The sequence below is a fragment of the Mugil cephalus genome, chromosome 9 (genome assembly GCF_022458985.1).
Source record: "Mugil cephalus isolate CIBA_MC_2020 chromosome 9, CIBA_Mcephalus_1.1, whole genome shotgun sequence".
NCBI classification, from domain to species: domain Eukaryota; kingdom Metazoa; phylum Chordata; class Actinopteri; order Mugiliformes; family Mugilidae; genus Mugil; species Mugil cephalus.
Window position 1 is genome coordinate 4,392,716 of NC_061778.1, and position 15,126 is coordinate 4,407,841.

Consider the following 15,126-nt stretch of genomic DNA (forward strand, 5'->3'; position numbering starts at 1 on the left):
CTGATACATAAGAGTGTGTGAAAAAAACAAAAAAAACATCCGAGCCCTCAGTCTGCACAGAAGTCCAGTCTGACATCTCAGCACAGTGACATACGGATGCCCGTGTGGCCGCACTGATTATCGTCGGCGGCTTGGAGAGAAAACGCTGCGTCCTGCCCTTCTGCGTCTTCTTGAACAGTGGGAGTCATGAACCGCTGCAAGGTGACGCGTCCTCTGATTTCGGGCTGAAAAACTTCAGCCGTGAATTTTTTTTATCACCAATCTGACTGAACCTCGGGCGTCAAACTGCGCCGGCTGTGCTTCCCGATCAGACGACACCATCGGGACCATCTTCTTGCGCAGTGACACGGCGAAGGGGAGCAAGCGGTGGCGGCGGTTGGAGGCGTCGGAGGCGGCCACTCCGGGGAATGTCGACCGGCCGTCAGTCCTCCTGACATCGGCCTCTTCTGATCTCAGACGAGCGGCCAAATGGGGTAGAGTACACAGACGGGAGCATTTTCAAAACACTGTCACCGCAGAAGCCTGCTAGCCATTCGCACATTTCCCTTGCCGTCTTCCTATAACGTGCGGTAGCCGCGTAACTTTCCCCTCTTTGTTTTTTTTCTTTTTCTTTCTTCCTTCTTTTCTTAGGAAGTCTTCGGGTTCGCTTGAGAGCCCAATAACAAAAGTTCAGCCCCCATTAGCTAGCTGCTGGCTCTCGCAGACGTCAGCTTACAAGCAAGTAGGCTAGCGAAGACATGAATTAGCATGCTAAGTTAGCCCGTGGAGCTGGCTGGCTGGCTGGATGGATGGGTGGGTGGGTGGCTGGTCCCCCCACTCGTGAGGGTTCACACCAGGGGCATGCGTCCTTAAATTCTCCTAACGAGGAGCGAGGTGCTTTGCTCGACCGTGTGCTCCGGAGTCCGCTCGCTCCTTTCGTTCGCGTTTTGAATCCAGATGTGTTAATTGCCAGTATTAGCCTGTCAGCTAGCATTTGAATGGTTTTCGTGCTAAACCGTGTTCTGCGTAATGATACCTGTCACCTCAACTCACTCCTACAGGCTGTGAATATCATATCACTTCCACTAATACTCTCTGCCTCTTACATTTATTTATTTTAACGCAGACACATAAATATATTTATATGTGCATTTTCTTTTCAAATGTGTAATTTGCCTGAGATTCATTCGCACCCGTTAAGACTAGCTGTGTGTGGCATTATGATATAAATATGCTGTCGCCACTAATAACCCGTACCACTGTCGGGAGCTGGAGTTATTGTAATTTCATAGCTAAATGCTGTCGTGCAGCGTGTGCAAAGCGGTGTAACTTCATTTTCTTCCTGTTTCTTCCCTCTCTCTGCATGTGGTCAAGTCAACTTGGTCGATCCATAGCAGTTCAGCCTGTTGAATAATACAGATTGGCAGAGAGAGATACTACAGCTTTTCTCTCCTGGTACACAGCCTTTCCGTGTGTGTGCACGGACGCCTCACGCAGTGTGTGTGTGTGTGTACGTGTGTGTGTGTATCTACAATATCCTGGTGAGCTATATATAGCACCTAACAGAGTTTGCAACTTGATCCGAATTGTCTTTCAGGGCTACAGTACACTGTGTGTTTCTTTCCACTGGAAGTGGAATATCTCCTTTAGCTTTCAGCCTCTTTTTTCTTTTTTGGACTTTTAAAAAGGGCAGTTTACCTGCAGGCCTTTTTTTTTGTTTCTTTTTAAAGCCTGATTTGATTTTCTTTTTTCTTTTTTGACTGTGTTCTGTCCTCAGGGCAATGGTGGCAATGTTGTGCAAGACAGTTAATCTTATATAATATGTCAAGGCTTGACAGATTGCATGGGTATTTTTTTGCAAGAAGTTGGGAAGCACGACTGCATATAAAGTTCGAGGAACTCTGTGGTGTCACCCACAGTTTTGAAGCTCAGTGTTTTGGCTCGGGCCGCTGCCATCTTGTTGACGTCTGACTTCGTAACTTGCAGCTAATCCAAAAATGCACCGAGACTCAAGAGTGTGAATTTAGCGGACGCCTAGGCCGACAGCTACCAACCTTATGGTAGCACGTGGGTCTCATGCAAAACTGAATCACTATTAGTGGTGCATTATAAAGGCTGCAAACGTCATTATTTCTGCTGTAAAGTGAAAGATTTTGACATCTGTGAGGACTCACTGGCTTTTAACGCAAACCTCGAGGGACTGCAATTTTTGGCACTTCTCCCTCGGCTCCATTTTTCACACCCTGAAGTTACTGCAAACGCATGAGTAGCTATGATGAAGCAACCTTTCTATATCCGTAAGACGTCTAATGTATAATTATACAGAACCGCAAAATATGAACATGCACGTATTGATTGACATATTCTAGGTGTGAATGAAACGTTCCATGCGTCTGAATGAATGACAGCGTGTCAGCTGCTTCTTGTCCACGCACAGTGCTCGGGTGGAAGCAGACACAGATTTGGAGAGCTGCTGACAAAGTGTTTCTTATCTGGTTTGGTGATCTGAGAACTTTGGGGGTGAGTTACAGGGAGCACCGCTAAGGTGAGCTATGAAAGAATAATGTGATACTGAGAACGTTTCCACACGACAGAATACACAAAGACGCTTCAGTACCGCGCTCGTTGGGCCTGGTGAAAGCATTTTTATGATCCTGGGTCGTATTGGTGCGCCAGTGCTGTTGTGTCTCTGTGGGCTTATAGTTTGCATACTTTGCATACAGTCCTGCCTGTGGAAAGTACATTGTCTACTGGTCCTCAGAACTTTCAAATGACTTCAGTACACTTAGTGTGAGCATTGAATTCAGGCTCTTCAACTTCAGTTTGTTTAGTCAGGTGAGAACAATTCCATTTGAACTCTGCACCACATAACCACAGTGAGATCTGTGACACAGTGAGCATGCCGGCCTTGGCTCGTTTCCAAACAAACTGGGGTGCTGCTTGTTCGAAGTGAGGCTGTAACGTGAACCAACTACAGGTTTCGACCATTAGATATTGTACACCGTTTCATGGGTGCGAGAGCGCCGATGTTTATGTCGCATGTTTACATCGGTGTTCTTGTTGCATCGCGTCTGCTCGCAAAGTCTCGTGTAACCAAGGGAATTTCAGTGGATGCTTATGTTTTGAGGAGGGATCACAAGAAAGCGTCTAGTTTTAGTCATTTTAACTGCACATTACGCACAACATGTGGTACAGCACCGCAATAACATAGACACGACATAGCATATGAATTTAAGAGGCAGCATAACATGGTAATGGTAAATGGTAAATGGTCTTGCTCTTATATAGCGCTTTTCTACCTACTCAAAGATACTCAAAGCGCTTTTACAGTCAGATACACATCCACCCATTCACTCACACAAGCACACACACATTCACACACCAGCGCCAGTTGCACTGGGAGCAACTGGGGGTTCAGTGTCTTGCTCAAGGACACTTTGACATATGGCACACTCGGGGGATCGAACCGCTAACCCTTCGGTTCGTTTTGTATCTGCGTTTTGATGGACAATTAAGTGGTGATGTTCTGTTGTCATTGCGGCGCGTTTGAGTTTGGTCCATTTTGTGTTGAGTAACGCTGGCGTGAGTCATATTGGTTTTACAGATGGCTTCCAGTCTTTACTAAAAAAAAAAAAAAAAAAATTTGCTTATTCAGTGTGACTCTGAGGTGTTGGAAACTATCCCCTGTTTCCACTGCCGGAAGACGGGTTGTGGGGGAAGATGGAAAATCTCTAAACATTTTTTTTTTTTTTTTTTTCTTCATGTCACTGAGATGGAGGTGGTGTTGGTTGCACCATTGGGTGAAGTGTGCAACAGTGGTGTTATCGTCCTGAACGCTGATAACAGTCAGAGATCGGGGCAAGACTGACAGTGTTTGTCGGAATATTTTGAGGTGGAGGTGGAGGTAGATGATATGAGGGCGCGGGGACTGGTGTGTAGTGCGTAAAGGAATGGGTTCAACGCGCAACGCTGTGAAACGATGTAGTGACAAAGTTTGGGGTTCCTCGACCCGTCCAGACAGTTTGATATCCTCCGCTAAAGATGTTTTATTAATATAATTATATTGATTGAGTCTAGTATTTCATAATGCCATTCACAAAGAGAAGAAGTTTGATATTTTTCAATCCGCCAAACACTGAAGTTGTAGTATTATCCAGTAAGTTATGGTTTGTTAGGCCTTTGTTTACAAGTGTGAAACCTTTTTTTTTGGGTTTTATCTACGTGACTCAGAGAGGAAAATACATCAAAGTGAACTTTCCAAAAACAAAACTAGCTGTGGGTGTGATGACTGGCTCGACGACCAGTGAGCTGGTTCCACTTTTTGACATGAGTCCTGAAATCACATCTAACAATTGCTATAAATTAACCAAACATGAGCAAACGCTTGGATGATCTGGAGGTAATTTCCCACCTTGATTCCAGTAATTACATCTGTTCTTGTTTAATCCAGGTGAGTCTTTTCCTCTCTCTTTCATCTCTCTTTCATCCTGGGTTTCTCTCATGTTGCATCACTTCTTCAGCCCGGGATACTCACCTTTCTGCCTCCATTTCTGGCACCAATTGCTGCGTTTAAATGAATGTCCCAGTTACGCTATTTTTGATGTTTCTTTTATTGTCGTTCTCCTGTAGCACAGTTTCAGCGTTGGGTTGACTTCTGGTTATAATGTTTTGGTCATTATTAGATAGTTTGGGAAAAAGATGCTATGTACATCCCCTAATTGTCCCAAGAGAAGCAACAGTTAACCTTTAGGTCTCGTTCGCCCAATCTGAAAACAGCTCGATGTCAAAACATACAGTATGATAAACCATCTCTAGAGTGCTTTCTTAAACCCTTCTTAATGATTATGATCTTTGACCTACAGAAAAATGTTGTTGGGTTGCGCAGACTGGTCGTCCTTTCCTGAGTAGACCGGGTGATGTTCGTTCAGCTTGACACAGAATGGCTTCCGTCCATCAGTCGTCTGTTTTCCTGCTGCTTCTGTGCCTTAACGCCTTAACCGAGGCTGCAGCTCTTTTTCCTTGCTCCAGTTGGCTTTCTTCCCAGAATGTGTTGGAAAGGATACAACCCTTGACCCTCTGTACAAAACGAGCCCAGTACTTCCCTATCTCCGAGTCGAGGCAAAACCATGAAGTAGGTGCCTGCAGGCTTCTTAACGCTTACATTCAGGTTCAGTTTCTAACCTGTTGATGAGGTCTTTATCGCAGTTTTTTTTTTTTTTTTTTTTGCACAATAACCAAGAGAACACTCTGGTTTTGCACGTCGAAAAAGAGATCCCAGAGTCTCTATGCAGCACGTGCAATATCCACTGTGGTGCATATAAATCAGAGACTGTCATGGCTCCAATGAACCAGTTAATCTTTTTTTTTTTTGCTGAAATCTCCTGCCTCTTCTGCTAAATTCAGAATTTCTAGTATGGTTTGAAATGCTTTGAAAGGTACATCTCAGATCATCCCGTCCGCCTCATCAAAGGATACCAATGCTGTGTGTGGGTGTAGGTTAATCAATGATCCGACTCGTAAAAAGAGAGAGGCAAGGCATTAAATGAACACACCCCAGATTTATCACAGTTGGAAGCAGACCCTTAAGGTAGATCCAAAAAATGTCGTACAGTAATCCACCTTTTAAAAAGTGGAACAGAGTTTGATCTCAATCATTTAAAATGATGGTATATAGAAAAGTTCACCAGGCTTCCACAAAGTGAGGCTTATTGGCTTTTATCCCAGTACAATAAAATCAGAAGGTGGAGAACTACTAACTTGAATTCTCCTCAAGACAGAAACAGAGAGTTGAGAGACTTTCAGTCAAAATCCCTCAATCTTTGAGTTTACTAATTGATTGATTACTAATTGATTTTCTTTAGCTCAAATAACCCACTTATTGATTAACAGTTTTCAAACTCTGGTACATAATTGTGTGTATGTATCTTTGCGAGTCAGAAAATAAAATGATTAAAAAAAAAAAAAAAAAACCCAGAGATACTTTGAGATCTCCACAAGTATATTTTCTTCTGTGGCCTCTGTACTGCTGCAGGCTTCCCTTTCTGCACATCCCCTACTGTTTAGCCTATATTTACTCAGCCCTGTGACATGTTTTGCTGCCATAGCAACCTACCACAACCCCCCCCCCCCCCTGGTGTGTGGATTTTTTTGGTCACCTGTGCAATGCCCCACAATGCACTGCAGTCTAACCCCATCAAGTGCTGTGAGCAGACTGAAGGCAGCTAGGCTCATCACTTACTTAGCAACAGTCTTTGTATGAACTTTCTTTCTTTTTCTGTTTTTTTTACATTAAAGATTCAAATATGGACATTTCTCTGGATGAACCAAATTCACTCGAATGTTTGTTAAAAATGGATTCACACTTAGTTGGAAACTCTTCCTATGCAAGCAGACTAATGCATTTCTAAATCAGCTGGCTGCTGAAAAACAAACTTGCAAGTTTGGGAGTTAAAAAGTATGTGACTGAAAGAAAGAGGGGAGGAAAAAAAAAAATAGTCCAAACGAAGCCTATAAAAAGCAAGCTATGGATATACGGTTAAATTTGGTTCATAATCCATGAACAGGGCTTTCCTTTTTATCAGACTCACTCGAGTGCTCTGACCAAAAATGCCAAATATGCAGTTTACTTTTTTCGCCTACAAGACTGTTGAATAAGTTCCAGCTGTGTCCTTTTCTTTCCTACAGCTTCTCACAGCAAACAAATACAGGGATCAACCACCAACTTGATTATGTCGTGTAGGTTTCCTTTTACCACCAAAACAGCTCGGACTTGTTGGGGTATGGGTACTGGTCTTCTTGGAGCGACCTGTGGGGTCTTGCGCTGGGGCATTTGGCCGCAATCTTTTTGCTGTTGTTGAATCTGATTGGGATCTGGAATATTTGTAGGGCGACTTGTGTTGTTGTGTTCTGTACCATAATGGGCATTTGCTGAGGCTACCAATGTTTGGGTGGGTGGTACGTACCAAAGCAAAATCCAGATCCCCAAGCAGAACATTGCATCGTAACAGATGGTCGATGTTTTTTAATGTTGGGACAGTTCGGTAAATAGTAAAAAGTTATATCTTTTTCAAACTACCGCCTCTGTACAGGAAGAATTCACATTGTCTGCATCTCAGCAACAAATAATCTCTCCAACATAAGTAATAGTTTCTCATCTAATAAGTCGCTGTATTATCAAGGAATAGACAGCTAAGTATTCCCAACTTTGTGACCTTTTAGTGGCGAAGAGACTCTTGAGGATGGTTTTGTAGGATTCCAACAGAAGCATCTAGAATTATTCCCCAGAGAAAGTCTAAAGGCTAGTAATATACTGTCTGCTGACACCAATAATCACTCAAAATGTACTGATGGCTGTCAATTGGAACCGGTCTCACATTATTGGTCTCACTTGGTTTTCCTCGAGTGAAAGTTGGCAGGGGCTTTAACGGCTGATTCAACATCTTTAAACCTAGAGGAGCTCGCTTGTCATCATTCTTGTGGATTTTTCCAAAGTTGCATGGCTTGCAAATCAATTTCGGGCTCCTACAGTCTAATGGTAGCTGACAGAGCCTGAAATGTGGCTTAATATCCAACTTTCAATTCTAAAAACATAGTCCGGTGATCTTAATTCAGTCAATAAAAGCTGTGATTTAGCTGTTCAGGCAGTTCTTCCTGTGTTTCTTTAGTTTTTTTTTCCAGAAGCGGGTTCAGCTTTGTTTTCTGTGTGGTGCAGAGAAACTGAGACTCCTTTCCTCGGTTTCAGCTGTGCCCTTGAGCTGGCAGTTGTCTGAATGGGTTGTTAGCTCTATGTGATCCGTGACTGCAGGTTCAGTTTTTGGTATGCTGCTCTTAAATTGCAGTTCTGGTGTTTTTGAAAGTAAGGTACCAAGCAATAAAAGAAAAAGAAAAAAAAACAGCAACTAAAAACACATTTTTATGTTTTGTGAGTTTGGAGAAATTACATCATCCATTGCTGATTTCATTACATTATATGTCATACAGTAATTCCTGCAGTTTCAATGTGATTATTGGGTACATTCCAAAATAAGAGCGTGCAAAGTTCAAGATACGTTATGTTTGATCAAAAAGAGCTCGCACACAAAATCCTCAGCAGATCGTCGGTGGAATACACAACATGTCTAACTTAGGGGAAAGTGGTCAGTGGTGATAAGGGTGACAATTTCAGGCTTGTTTGAAACCATTGTGTGTGGACTTGAAAGAAGTTGTTACAACAGTCACATAGCCCACATTTGTTACATGTGTTTTAACAGAAAGCAGCTGGTAAAGAGTCTTCATTTAGACAAGTTGCGGTAAATCCAAGCTGCGACTTTTTATCTTGTAAAAATATTACGCAGGAATGTAAACCGATCAGCCACAACATTAAAACCACTGACAGGAGAAGTAAATAACATTGACCATGCTGTTCAGTGTTCTGCTGGGAAACGTTTGGACCCGACATTCGTGTGGATGTTACTTAGACATGTACCACCCGTCTAGACCAGACCAGACCAGGCACCCCCACCTCATAGCGACGACACTCCCCAGCAGGATGCACCCTGACACAGGAACACACACAAAAAAAAACAGTTTAGGAACAACTAAGAAAAACAACCTGCCCACCAAATTCACCAGATCCCAAACTGATCACGTAGGACCCGAAGGCCCCCCCACTGACAACATCCTGTTCCCCGGACCCCCTCAGAGGGCCCACGTCCATTCTCTGATGAGTCACAACTGTTTTGGAGGCAACAAAGGGAGACCTACACGATATTAGGAGGGTGGTCATAATGTTACGCCTGGGCGGTGTACATACAGCGTGGCAACATTCATAAATATTTATAGAAATATTCTCTGCTGCTTATAATGCTTTCTTTCGGTCGTGATTGGATTCTCCTTGAGAATGCAAACAGGGAGTTGCGTCCTCAGATGCTCTTGTTTTTTTTGCGCCTTAGGAAGGAAGAAGTAATTTGCAGAGAAAATAAGATAAACATTTCAAGGAGAATGGTACCATATTATCTGAAAATGTTTTGATTGTGTGCAGACTAAAACACATTATTGCAGCAGTCGTATAGGGTTGATTATCTTATCTGTTGCTAATGAAGAAATCACTGTAATGTACCTATAGCATGCCTAGCTGTGGTATCGGCCTCATTCCGGTGTCATAGGACGGTGGTATCTCAGCTGATTCCCTTATCTCTCATAGATTTTTGACAGCCTACGGTGTAATCCATTCATATAACCACAACCCCCCAGCTCCAACCCCCTGAAACCTATTCTGGTCTCTAAATATCCACCCATAATAACTTGCTATATCGTGCAAGGAAAAAGGTTTTAGCTCTAATTAGTCGTTCACAGAGGATTTATTTTGTTAACAGTCATACATGTTGTGTTAGCCTTGGCCTTGTCTTAAGTCAGAGCGCTGAGTCGCCAAGCACATTAAACTAATTTTCCTTCTTTTAGGCCACATTTCGTCTGGCGCCAAGTGCAAATGCAGTTTGTTAACCAGCTGATATCTGTGTGTAACTGTATGTGCTCCTGCGTCACACACATTATTCATTCATCAGTATTGTTAAACACTTTGGTCTGGGTGTTTACTTGTGTTGATCCGCAGAGCAGCACTGTGGCATCTGTGTTTTAGACTTGGCTTCATATTTTGTTCTCTCTGTTGGCCCTGACTTCCCAGGGCTCTCTGGATCTATTAATACCAGCTCTGTGTGACCCACTGGGACTAAATAGGAGCTCAACCTCTTACCGTACGCATAAACACACACACACACACACACACACACACAGTTGCAACATCTGTCTTGTGGCCGCGGTACCGTTCTCCTGAGTTTCACACTGAAACCTGAAAATCAAATTACCATGCCATGATATTTTCCAAGAATACAACAGACAACAATTCTGGATGTCCGGTGAATAAATATAAATATAAAGCCACTTTTTTTTTTTTTTTTTTTTTACACTAAGAGGCAAATAGCTTTTAGCAAATTGATTTAACCCATTCATGCAACATTTAGTCTTAACCGAGAGCAGTGACGTTTGTTTCCATTGATGTCGGAGGAATGCACGGCCACATGTTTGTTTGTGTGTGTGTGTGTTGGCGTGGTTTTTGTGTACTTATCCTCATTGCCGTAAACGAATTGGCCTTATACGCATAGATCATGTGTTGTGGATTTGAAAAACTCATTGAATTATTTCCTTAATTTGTTTGGAACAGTAACTGGACACATCTGGACAAAATCCAATTTTAAAATTGAATTTGTGTCTCCAGCAAATGTCAAATGAGGGGTGGAAAATGAAAAACATTTTATTCCTTACCCCCATTCCTTGATTGGGTAAGACCTCAAGTTGGATTGAAGGTTGATCCAAATCTCCCCAGAAATCAGTGAGAGAAAATAATGTACATTAAGACCTGAACCAGTAACAGACCATCCACCCGTTCATTACATTCATTAGGGTACAGTGATAATTTTAAGTAACAATATAACAGATACAAAAATGACTTATTACAGGGAGGTTGACTTTCACCCTAAATGGTGCCAGCCAACCTACCTGTGCTGTTAGCATTGGTTATGATCCTGTGAGTACAGGTGTAGTAATTATACTGCTTAACTCCTCGCAGTTACAACAGGAAATAAGTGATGGATTTAATCAGTGTTGGTCAGAGGAAACCTTCATTTAAATCACTGCGACAGAGAAAATAGAAGTTACGTTTGAGTTGATTTGAGTTAAGGACCAATCACAGCTGTTGCTGTCTGCACATCAGAGACTCAACCTGGTGAACTATCGGGGTTGAGTTTCCCCAATACCACCGATACTTGGTAGAGTGGGTGCGCCTGTCCATCTCATTGCCTTTATAAAAGCTCTTGTAACTCTTATGCTAGCAATGGACAACGAGTTGATTTGTCCTCTAGGCGGATAAACCTTTAAGACGGGGGTCTTTTTTAAGCCGAACTGACGGAGAGACTAAGTAGGGACCCCCTACCTACTGTACCTTGATATTAAACCTAGTGCTGTTGATAAATATACATTATTATTATTATCATTTTACATTATTAATGTGGGCCTTTCTGTGTGGAGTTTGCATGTTCTCCCTGTGTCTGTGTAGGTTTTCTCCGGGTACTCAAAGACATGCTCGTTAAGGTTAATTGATTCTAATTTGACCCTTGGTGTGATTGTGAGTGCGAATGGTCGTTAGTCCTGCGATGGACTGGCGACCTGTCCACGGTGTCCCCCGTCTCTCGCCCGATGACTGCTGGGATAGGCTCGCAAGTTTAAATGTTCATATTTTAATTTCAAACATGTGCGGCAGTAAGGTGGCCGTGCAACTGGCGTAAACATACCTAACTGGCGTGTGTATAAATAATTGACAGATTGAAGTTTTAACTTTAAACGCAGCTAAATGAAGCAGAGGCAGTGAAGCTGTTTTGGCCTCAGTACTTGGCTGATGGGAGCAAGCTGCACTCTCTTCTGCTAATGCTGCAGCATGCTTCTGGGATATCACCTGGGGACTGAACAGGCGCTCGGCCAATTGCGGAGAACCTGACGGAGTCAGCGTGTAATGCGCGACCTCGTGATTGGCTCGACAGCAGCGATAGGGGCGGGGCCTGCTGTTTACGGGAGGCTTGGATTGACAGGTCTAACGTGTCTCTCTGTGTGAAAGAGTGGCTGTTGAGACAGCTCCTGTATCTGTCTGAGAAATAACGTCTTCTGCCTTCATGTTTCCTTTTACTAACTCATGTTACTGTGTCTTTAAAGAAATTCAAATCTAATATGGAAAAAGGGCTAATCAACCAAAGATTTTGCGACCCACCTGCAGTACCTCTGCAGAACCCCTGTTAAAGAGCCACGCTTTAAGACAAGCAAGTTGATTAGAATTTGTAAATAAGGCAAATGAGAGAGCTGGAGACCATCTGTGACTGGTGGTGGATGCATCCATATTTAAAAAAGCATTAAAATAGATTCACAGTGTGCAGAGCTACGACAAATAATAGCACTTGATCATCTCAAGCGGATATATTTTGGTATCTTGATAACTACTGTGCACACAGTGAACCCTAACAGTGGTAAATTATCATTACTTTTCTGTGGCATGCATGTCTTTTATTTAATTTCCCACACCTTGATTCACTTGGAGCTCGACAATAAACGTCTCAGAGGCAATGAAAGTCTCAACCAGCCTCTAAGTTATAGGATGTACTGATCATTACAAACAGTGGTGATCTTTCCGGTCTCAGCTGGAGGCAATTTTTAAAACAAATCTTAATTTGACTTGCTGATGACTGTGTTCACTTCTCCCCATCTCATCATATGAACAAATGCTGCACAACACAAGCTACCGTGGAGTATGCAAACATGACCTCAACAAGAAATATCAGCAACATTAAAGTTGAGAGTTAGCGAGAGTTGCAAATTTTAACAGTTTCCCTCAGCGCCCAGTCCTCATCTGTTTCCTGCTGCGGGGATCATACTTAAGAGATGTTTATAATATTTCATCTTCCTTATTTACATCACTGGAGGTAGACTTAGTATTAGAAACACCCCATTATGATGCGGTATAATCCAACAGCGCCGCCTGTAATGTTGAATCAACATCTCCTCAAGACAGATTCAACAAAAAGTCAAACATTATAAAGGGTTCATGAGAGTACGGTTTACTGGAGGATTGCCGGTCATTAGTTGGAGCTAAGTTTGTATTGTTCGGAGCATTACTACGTTGGGTTACACAAGGAGAGGCCATTCAGATGAGACGCACTGCTGCAGTCAGCCAGCCATCATCAGTCCATTCACTGTACGTTTTATTTAAATTCCTGCTAAGACGGACTCGTTGGGCGACATTCCCTCATGACTGAGCAGAAGCCTCGGCTAAAGGAGGGATTTCCGAGTTACCTGCATAATCAGGCTTTAACAGAGGTAGATATCAAACTGTTACACAGTCTTGATCGCGTGTGTCCCCTTAAGTCCTTTTTTTTTTTTGCCCCTTTTTCCTTTTAAAGTTAAGACTCATTTTCTCGTCGGAGCTGAACTTACACGTTGTTGTGCGTGTGTCTTATTTCACTCACTCCACTCTTGATTTTTTACATGCGTGCATTGTTTTAGCTCAGACTAAAAATACGAGTTCCTTGCAGATTTTATCCCAGGTAAACGTTGGACTCCATGACGCTTCAACCAAAAAAAAAAAAACCCAGAGCTGCTCTGTTTTCCTTAGTTCATGCGGCAAATTTGATGAGATCTGGCTTTCGCGAGTTATCCAGACGCCTCTGTGCACTGCATCTCTGCGTTGTGTTGGTTTGCCCTTGCAGTGGACCGGGCGGTAGGCCCCAGAGTCCTCTCAGTGATGCTGAACAGGCTTTCCCTACTAATTTTCAGTCAAATCATTGGGGCGGGATTTATGTGGTGATGGACAGAAGTGTATCAGTCATCTGAGCGCTGTGGAGTCGAATTTGTTTACAGCAGTGCGGCTCGGATTGGTTGCTGGACTCTCCCGTCGCTTGTAGAGCAATTTTCTTTTCCCTGTATCGGTTGAAACACGCCCTATAATAAAAGTCAAACGGTGTGTTACCAGATTTATATTCTTGTGAGAATCGAGTCGTTGATTCCACCAGGTTAATCAGGTACTACTGCTCCTCAAGTCCTGGATCAACCATTGTTTTTAGAAGCTAACTGGACTTTTAGGAGGGTGAGCAGCATTAAAAAACCTATGTAACTTGATCCTGCCGATGACCATTTTAAATTGTAGACTGCTGCGCATGTGCCCGTTTAAAGCTAAATGTCCCTGTACTTTTCAACAGCTTTCACAATAACATGGTTTCTCTTTTTGTGTTTTCTCAGCTGCTCCTATGGGTTTCTCAGTGTGGGTGACGCCAGAGCCTTGATTAGTCAGTCTCTGTACACACCAGGTATGTGTGATGATTAGTCATAAGAAGCAGCGCCCTTCACATAAGTAGTTCAACCAGCATTTGTACGTTTCCAAACAGTGTCTGCATCTTTTGCCCAGACTTCAAGCAGCTTCATTAGACTCATTAGACATTTAATTATCTCTTGCAGGAAGCTGTAGCTTATTCCACCACGTTGGTCATTTTATTTCGGGGCCGTATCTCATCTGTCGTCTGAAGAGTTTAAATAGAAGTGGCATTTTTAGACCTGTGAATGCAAATGAATACCAGCGAGACGTTGTTGAATTAAAAAAGCTACAGATGCAGAGATGCAACCATCTAAAACGTGAGCGGAAAAAGCCGAGGAGAAAATGAGCCCGGTCCGAGGCCGGTGGCGAGACGGGAGGGAAGAGGGAGAACGCCTCCCTCGAGGGGTATTAACTTCGATTTTACAGCCTCGGATTTTATTGTAAATTAATTGCACGGCATCCAGGTTGATTTGATTTAATGCATCATTCAAATGCCACCATAATTAAGTTCTAATCATTTCTCAGACTTGGCTGGTGAATGTCTTGTTGTGATGGATGCAGATGGCGTCAATAAAGTTTAGCAACGTGTTTCTTTTTATATATATATATATAAACATAAATCTGATCAGGTCGTTAGATGTGTAAAGTCTTGTTATTCTACAGTTTAGCACCTTTAATCGTGCGTGTCATTTGTCCAACAGAAGTGTGACTTTGCTACTAATTGGCTCCAAATGTATAACCTGAAGCTTTTTAAATGACTTTTAAATCACTGATATTACTTAATTCCCCGATCGGATCATTAAACATGCAAAGTCAGACTTTTACTTCTCGTCATTCTACAGTTTAGCACCTTTAATCATGAAAAGGAACTAACAGAAGTGTGACTTTGGCTCTAATTGGCTCCAGATGTCTAACCTGGAGGTTTTTAAGTGACTTAATTCCCTTCACTTTGTAACCTCAAACAGGCCCGTCACAATCGCGTTACATCATCGCCCGGTTGTACGAGGCTGACCACGAAACATTTTGCGTATTGCCCTTCTAATGCCGTCATCCCTTCTTCTTTTGTGGTGTAATGACACCTGAAGGCAGAATTAGTGGCGCTAACTGTTTATATTAGGCTCTTAACTTCCAATATGTCGCTGGTATGAAGCCAAACAAATACAAAAAAACATACAGACAAACGACACAAATAACAAATCAAACTTTTTTTTACATGACAGTTAATCGTCAGGTAATAAGTCAGGATCGTGCGAGGCCCTTCC

General features: G+C 42.7%; 1 protein-coding gene across 2 annotated transcripts in view; it reads left to right on the forward strand.

Moving 5' to 3' along the window:
* The window catches only part of bcl9l (bcl9 like), a 25,322-nt gene continuing 10,196 nt past the window's right edge, over positions 1–15,126 (forward strand). Inside the window, exons 1-2 of one of the 2 annotated variants that reach the window (XM_047594046.1) lie at positions 1–473; positions 13,792–13,859. The gene's annotated coding sequence lies outside the window, so the exon portion shown is untranslated. The remainder of the gene's footprint in view (positions 474–13,791; positions 13,860–15,126) is intronic. The other variant, XM_047594045.1, reaches the window with a different exon arrangement.